This window comes from Prinia subflava, chromosome Z (genome assembly GCF_021018805.1).
Source record: "Prinia subflava isolate CZ2003 ecotype Zambia chromosome Z, Cam_Psub_1.2, whole genome shotgun sequence".
Classification (NCBI taxonomy): domain Eukaryota; kingdom Metazoa; phylum Chordata; class Aves; order Passeriformes; family Cisticolidae; genus Prinia; species Prinia subflava.
The window spans coordinates 60,567,551-60,575,398 of NC_086283.1; the positions used below are offsets into that span (position 1 = coordinate 60,567,551).

The 7,848-nt window shown below is 47.8% G+C and overlaps 1 long non-coding RNA gene across 1 annotated transcript; it reads right to left on the reverse strand.

The window, feature by feature from the left end:
* LOC134563938 (uncharacterized) lies at positions 1–6,437 on the reverse strand. The gene is made up of 3 exons (XR_010083441.1): positions 6,331–6,437; positions 5,893–6,106; positions 1–3,068 (listed from the first exon to the last, which is right to left on the reverse strand). It is a non-coding gene; the product is annotated as an uncharacterized LOC134563938 (long non-coding RNA).
* Positions 6,438–7,848: the final 1,411 nt, after the last annotated feature.

Sequence of the window (7,848 nt, forward strand, 5' to 3'; positions counted from 1 at the left end):
CCCTAGAAATTATTACAATTTTGAAAATAAGGGGCTTTCAGGCAAAGATATGGGAATTGGAATAACAGTTCTTTACTAGGAATATTAAAAATAAAAATGTAGTAGTACACAAAAGCAAGCAAACAAAAGAGAAAACACTGACAGTCAGAATACAACCTGACACCCTGTTTGTCAAGGTGTTGGGAGCAGTCTGATTAAGTCCTTTTGGAGTGACAGATGTTCTGTTGGGGCAGAGATGATTCTGTAGAAGGGTGTAGTTTTCTATGAACATCCAGTGGTGGTGAGATGGGTCCAGTCTTCTGCTGGAAATTCAGTGGCAACAAGCTGTCCTGCTGTTCTGATTCTCAGGTTTTATCCAGGTAGGAATGCTTGGCTCCTGCACTGCGTGGAGCATCTCACAATGGGATGATGTAATGTAATCAGTCATGCAGTGAGCCTTAATGGCTCATTAACAGCAGATATCCCTCTGGAGGGAGGATGGGTTGTGGAAGAGATAAAGAACAATGCCCCGCCTGGTTTTAACAGCTGGCCCATTAACAGAAGACACCCACACCCTCCTCCCTGGAGTAATGAGGAATGGGTCATAGAAGAGATAAAGAAAACAGCTCCCCAACCGCTTTCAACAGATGAGAACAGAACACATACTTTTGGTTACATCTTGCATTGCAACCCAAGACAGGGGTGCTGGTTGACAAGAGGCTCAATAAGACCCTTCCACGTGCATTCACAGCCCAAAAAGTCAAACGTGTCCTGGGCTGCATCCAGAGCAGCGTGGGCAGCAGGGGAGGGAGGGGATTCTGCCCCTCTGCTCTGCTCTGGGGAGGCCCCACCTAGAACCCTGCATCCAGCTCTGGGGTCCCAGCACAGGAAGGACATGGACCTGTTGAACTGACTCCAGAGCAGGCCACCAAGATGATCAGAGGGATGGAATGCCTCTGTTGTGAGGACAGTTCAAGTGAGTTGGGGGGTTTGGCCTGAAGAGACGAAGGCTCTGAGGTGACCTTGTAGCGGCCTTCCAGTACCTAAAGGGGCTACAAGAGAGTTGGAGAAGGACTTTTTACAAGAGCACATAGTGATAGGACAAGGGGAAATGGCTTTAAAATGAAAGAAGGCAGTTTCAATTAGATATTATGAAGAATTTATTTACTGTAAGCATGGTGAGGAATTGAAACAGGTTGCCCAGGGAGATTGTGTATTGCCCCAGCCCCGGGAGTGTTCAGTGTCAGACTGGATGGAGCTCGGAGCAATGGCATCTGGGGGAAGATGTTCCTGCCCCTTGGGGGGTCTGGGGCGGGAGGACAGGCAGCAGGACTGATCTTTGAGTTTGCTTCCAACCCAAAACATTATGATTCTGTGATGTCTCAGCATAAATTGCTCATCCTACTTTAACACTGCAAAGATCACATACAGAATCACAGAATCACTAGGTTGTAAGAGACCTTCAATATCAACGACTCCAACCCAGCCCTAACAACTAAACCATGGCACTGAGTGCCATATCCAGTCTTTTTTTAAACACACCCAGGGATGGTGACTCCACCACCTCCCCAGGCAGACAATTCCAGTACTTTATCACCCTTTCTGTAAAAAACTTTTTCCTAATTCCAACCTGTATTTCCCGTGGTGCATTTTGAGACCATGTTCTCTCCTTCTGTCAGTTGCTGCCAGGAGATAGAGACCAATCCCACCTGACTCCAGCCTCCTTTCAGGGAGTTACAGAGAGTGATAAGGTCACCCCTGAGTCTCCTTTTCTCCAGGCTAAACACCCCCAGCTCCCTCAGCCATTCCTCACAGGGTTTGTGTCCCAAGCCCCTCACCAGCCTCACTGCCTCTTCTGGACACGCTCAAGCATCTCAATGTCCTTCCTGAACTGAGGGGCCAGAACTGGACACAGCACTCGAGGTGTGGCCTCACCAGTGCCGAGTACAGGGGAGGAATGACCTCCCTCCTCCTGTTGGACACACCATTCCTGACCCAGGCCAGGATGCCTTGGCCTTCTTGGCCACCAGGGCACTCTGCTGGCTCATGTTCAGCTGCTGTCACCAGAACCCCCAGGTCTTTCTCTGCCTGCGTTCTGTCCAGCCACACCATCCCCAGCCTATAACATTGCAGGGATTATTGTGGCCAAAATGCAGGACTCAGCACTTGGACTTATTAAACTTCATCCCATTGGACTCTGCCCATCTATCCAATCATTCTAGGTCTCTCTGCAGAGCCCTCCCACCTTCTAACAGATCCACACATGCTCCCAGCTTAGTGTTGTCTGCAAATTTACTACTCAAAGCCTCAATACCCTCATCCACGTCATCAATGTGTCTTGGTTTGAGAGACAGGTATCTGCTAGGGAACGGCAGGGCCTCCCTAGAGATGGAGAATTCAAATCGCCTCCCTCCAAGTTATTCTAATTTAGAAAATTAAAGGGGCTTTCAGGCAGAGGTATAGGGATAGGAATAACAGTTCTTTACTGGTATGTATGACAAAACAACAAACAACTACAGCATTAATAATAAACAGAACCAGGAACTTTCTTTCACAAAAGCCCGGGGCAGTTTGATCTCGGTGCCCCTGCAGGACTCCGAGAGACCAAGCTGGAACGGTGGAAAGTCCCGGGCTGGTGGATAAGATCAGATGCATTGCGCCAGTAGCTGGAACGGCAGGGATACCCTGGCAGGGCAGGGCACTGCGGGGCTACGGAGTAGCAGAATGCCTCAAAGCAGCGCTGAAAAGCGGTGGAGGTGGGGCAGGGCCGGTCCAGCAGGGCCAGAGGAGGAAGTGAGCTCAGAATTCCTGGGCATATTAGCAGATGATGGTAGATTTCCCAGGACGGGACGGAGTGATGACCGTGGACTCCTCCCGCTGCGAGCAGCAGCCTGACCGTCCTTTCCAATGCCAAGAGCAAGAGAGCCAACTGCCCCAAAACTCGCCTTATCTCCCCCCTCCGAGAGACAACTCCCAGAGACCCAGAAACAATAGGTGTAGCCCGGTGCTCCTTTGGCCACTTCTTTGTTTTGGTCAAGTACTCACAAGTACTCAGTAGTTAGTCTCCTAGCAACTTATGGGGAAAAAATCTGTAAGTAAAAGAGAAACAAATCCAACTCACAACACAATGAAAATATTGAAAAAACAATGAAAATATTGAATAGAACTGGCCCCAGCACAGACCCCTGGGGGACAGCTGGATGCAGCACCATTCACCAGCACTCTCTGGGCCCAGCCATTCAAAGATGCAGGGTTAACAGTCCTACAGAGTGACTGTTCTCTGATGGCTGAAGGTACCAGCTACAGGAAACCTAGCAGGAGAGAAGGGTCTCATGATTTAGCCTGCTGCCTTCCCCAGAGAGACAAACGAGGAACAACAGCTGATATCAGATGACATAGCATCATTTCACCGTTTCGGGATGTGACCAAGAAAGAGAGTTAGTTCACAGCGGCTGCAAAAGTCCAGCCTGCAGGTGGGTCATTAACACCTGATTGATTTAGTCTTGACTGCCTCTTGCAAGGGGTTGGTGAATCATCTGCAAATGTGAGGGTGCAGGGAGAGAGGAAAGGACACATAAACGTCACTCCAAGGGTTGAGGCTGTGAAAAAGTAACCTGGGCACTTCCCAAATACAATTAAGCTCAGGTGCAGTCTTTAAGGAAGACCAGACGCATCCTGCCCCCCACTCTCGCTGCTTCCCGCTGGCTTCTTGGAAGTGCTGCGTCCTGCCTGAAAACAAGACATGCACAGAGGCGACGCTGGGCGAAGCCCCACACGTGTTTTTCCTGCTCCATTTCCAGAATGCCGGTAGGAGGAAAGCGTTCTGGCCCCAGCAGGTTCTGGTCCTTCACTTTGGGGTGTCTCAAAGCTGAGCCATCCTCGGGCAGCACTCTCTACACCTGTTCCCTAGCACAGGTCCAGCTCATGCACATGTCCCCCCATGTGGGGACAGAGACCCAACACAGCCCCTCCTCCCTTCCTCCAGACCTGCTTACCTACCACATAATGTCTCTCTGCACCACCATTTCTTCCTGCCACACTTCCTCAGTTCCAGCCATGCCCCTGGGCAAACGGCTCTACCCTAGGTCACCAGAGCCTCATTCCCCTTGGCAGCTGACTCTTCCGGGTCTACTCCTTCGTAGGTCTCTCAGCCCTAGGAATCCTGATCCAGGGACGCCCAAGCCGTTGGATGTGTTGAGTGTAGTTAATTACTCATGCTGATTATGCATCCTGGTTGACTAATATCCCCCAAACCAAACACCCATCTGTCTTCACACTTAAACACAGAAATGTTTTTCACACCTGGTGTTAATAAAATTAGCAATTTGCATTTGGGAGAACAAGAAGAAGACTGAGGAGGAAAAAAGAGGAGATGGTTCTTATATATGCAAATCTTTCTGTCATAAAATGCCTGGTTAGCTCTTGAATCCTTTTGTATCTGTGTGCAGAGGGGAGACAGATGTTGCTGATGTTCCGCTGTATTAGCTGTTGGACCAAAATTTGTGCCTGGACCTGATTAAACTGAAATCGTATAGCTTCTCCAAAGTATTCCATCTCTGGTAATGTGAACACACTAGACCTAAGAGTCCAAAGAAGAAAAATCTTCACCATTCTGGCATTTTTGGGCTAAGAATAATTACCCACAGAAAAAACTTCAGACCAAGGCTCTTATTACAATACCAAAGAACCCTGTCTTCCATTTCCTCACTGGACTTGCTTGTAAGTGAGAATAAACACAAAAACCAGGACAAAGGGATAAATTTAATTACTATGTGGGGAATTTTTTGTTGGAAAAATAAAGCAGTAAGGAGTTCCTTTGTTAGTAAAGAAACTACTGCTTCTTTTGTGAGCAGCTTCCATGTGGTTGTTGGTTGCACATGAGTAAGTGATTATCCTGTTTCAGTAACATCCAGGAAACTCTGAAAAAACCCAAGACATAATGCTATTGCAATGTCTTAACAAATCAAATTTCTAACCCCTGCTGTCAGAATTACAGTATTTTTGGGAATACAACAGAAAATAAGGGCAGAGCTATAAAGATCCCCCCTCATAAGAAACAAGCTGCATTTAATTCTGCTAGTATTTAACACAGTGTCTGCTGCTTCACCAACAGCTTAGGGCAGAGACTGTTCCAGCCATTTCAGCAAAACCTGCTTCATGCAACATGAGATGGTATGATAGTAAGAAATCCACACAGCAGGAACCACAGTGGTATTGGAAAGAACAACACTGGAAACATGTTGTGGCCAAGGACCCCAGGCCTTCAGAGAAAACGTTACCTAGCAGCAGCTAAACATAAGAACAAGCTGACAGACAGTAGACACTGCCAAAACCCCTGTAATTTTTACTGGGAAAACAACGGGCCGTGTTGCAAGACTCACCCTAACCTTTACCTCATCAGCATCCTGGAAGTGATGGCCCTTCCATCACTTCCAGTGAAGCAAAGGGGGAGGAAGCAAAAAGCACGGTGCAGCTGGTACCCTGCATGCTGGCACAGCTCGCATGGCTGCCCCATCCAGGTAATGAGTTATTTAGGCCATGCCAGCAGGCTGTGTATTGTTCATTCCAGTGCCCAACACACAGCAAGACATCCTGCCTGCGGTTTTCTGCTAGCATACCTACACACTTCAGTCTCTCTGCCTAAACACTTAATTTCCAGTGGTCTGACTACCTATAAACTCAGCAATTTTGCAGAGGGCCGTGGAAGAACCTTGAACTTGGCCAGCATCATTATCCATTTCTCCTCACTCTAATGTATCATCTTGAAAAGCTTTTTGGAGTTGCAGCTATACAAGTCTCCAACACCCCTCCACTGGGCTGGCTGTGGTCCTACTCGTACAGCTTAGTAAGCAGTTTGCATCATACACAATGAGAATTACTTTTGGCCCATATTCAAGCTCTTTTCACAGTTACCTCCAAGTCTTATCCACCAGTCACTTCTCAGTCTGAACCAATGCTCAGGGTCATTCCTCCCTCACCCCTGTGTACCAGATGCTGCTGACACTTCTGCTTGCTGAGCTGTGTAAAAGTCCTGGTGGTCCAGTCCTCCCATTCAGAGACATCCCTCTGGACTGAGGCTCTGCCTTTCACCATGTCAGCCTTTCCCTTGTAATGATTATTTCCAGCACTGTGGAAAAAAAAAAAAAGAATATGTAAGTATATATCTGCATATATATGTATGTGTGGTGAGAGAGAGAGACATAAAACATTTCTGTTTTCTGCAGACATGCTGTTGCACTTCTGAGTTTTATGTTCCCTGGCAAAGAAATACTTCCACTAAAAGCAGTAAATATAAAAATATTCAACAAAATGAATACAAAACAGGAGCCAAAGTTTTCTTGAGGTTCATACCTGTAGATGCAAGTAACCATCTGGGAGCTTTATTGGATCCTCTGCCAACTCCATGGCCTCTGTGTGTTGGAGTGGCGCTGTGACTTGGCCAACAAACACAAAAAGTCCCAGGTGATCAAAGGATTGATATGGGGTGGCAACTTCCCCTTTTGGTAAAGCTTTTCTGGAGTGGCAATTAAAGAAAAAGGCTCTGTACAACCTTCCCACCCCAAAAGTAGTCCCACTATGGCAAATTTGTTCTCAACAAATTTCTTATTCTCAACAACAATGTTCTTGTTTAGAGGAAAATAAATAAAAACCTAAGTACACCTGCTATTTCAGCAGAATCCTGTGAAAATTTAGGTAGGAAGGGAACATCTGGATGTGGCCAGCTCCAAAGCTGTGGTCATAGCAAGGACAGCTTCAAGGAGCTTGCACGGCCAAGCTGGGAGGTCTCAAAGGTCTCCAGTAGATCTCCACTCCTTGTAGTGCAAACAGCCAGCACTCATTGCATGGTGTGCCTCCTTAGGCACCCTCAGCATAGGGGGCATTGTGGTATGCTTATTCCCATTGTTGCGAGCACAGGAATCCACCACCAAAGCTGCCACAACTTGGATAGGTAAAGGTTTGGTGCACCAGGGAGGGAGAAGGTCTCCGCCCCTGGGGAGTGGGTCCTGCACATGGCTGCAGAAAGCCACAGCTGTCCTGACGTTATTCTGGGAAGAAACCTGTCATATGCCAGGGCAGGAGACCTTCAGAAAGTCTCTGCTGGTTTTCGTGCTGCTGGGTCTCATGCGACCTTACATGTCACCCTGGGTTCAGCTGCAGCCCCTGGCCTTTCTGTGCAGGTGAGAGCAGGAGGAGTTGTGTGCACACAGAGGTACACCAGGGGCTGCCCTGGGTGTTCACCTCCACTACCCCAGGGACATTTCCAGCCCCTGTCTTCTCTGAACTGAGCTGCTTCAGATTACTCGTCCCTGGTTTGAATGGAGGAGTGTGAACTGGAGACCCCCGAGACTCCACCATCACGAGCATTGCTGGGGGTCTGAAACCAGTCAGGTGAGACAAATTGGTCATAAATGCAGTGGTGAAGGGTGCTTTACCAAGCTGCTCAATGAAGTGTAAAACACGGTCTGTGGTACACAATTGAGATTAAATCACTAGCTATTGCCTACAGCTTCTCATGTTGCACAGATAAGAGAAAATCCTACCTAGGTGCAAATCCCTGCAAAGTTTGTCTTTGTTCTGAGATGAGTGCAAACTGACCCACCCTGGCAGCTGTGTGTTCCCACTTTAGCTTAGAACAGATTCTGCAGGCAACTCTTTTGGTTTTTTCTGAAGTCAAATAGCTGGCTTTCCTCCCTTTTCCAGGAGGAGCTGGGCTTCCACCACTCGGCTTGAGGTTCTGACTACGAAAACAAGTAACAGAATCTCAAACTTTTGACTTTAGCCCCTTGTGAGGTGTGTGTGTGTGTGTTACCCAGTTACAGGGACAGAATACTCAGGGATCTCATCCAGCCACCCTGCTGCTTGATGATA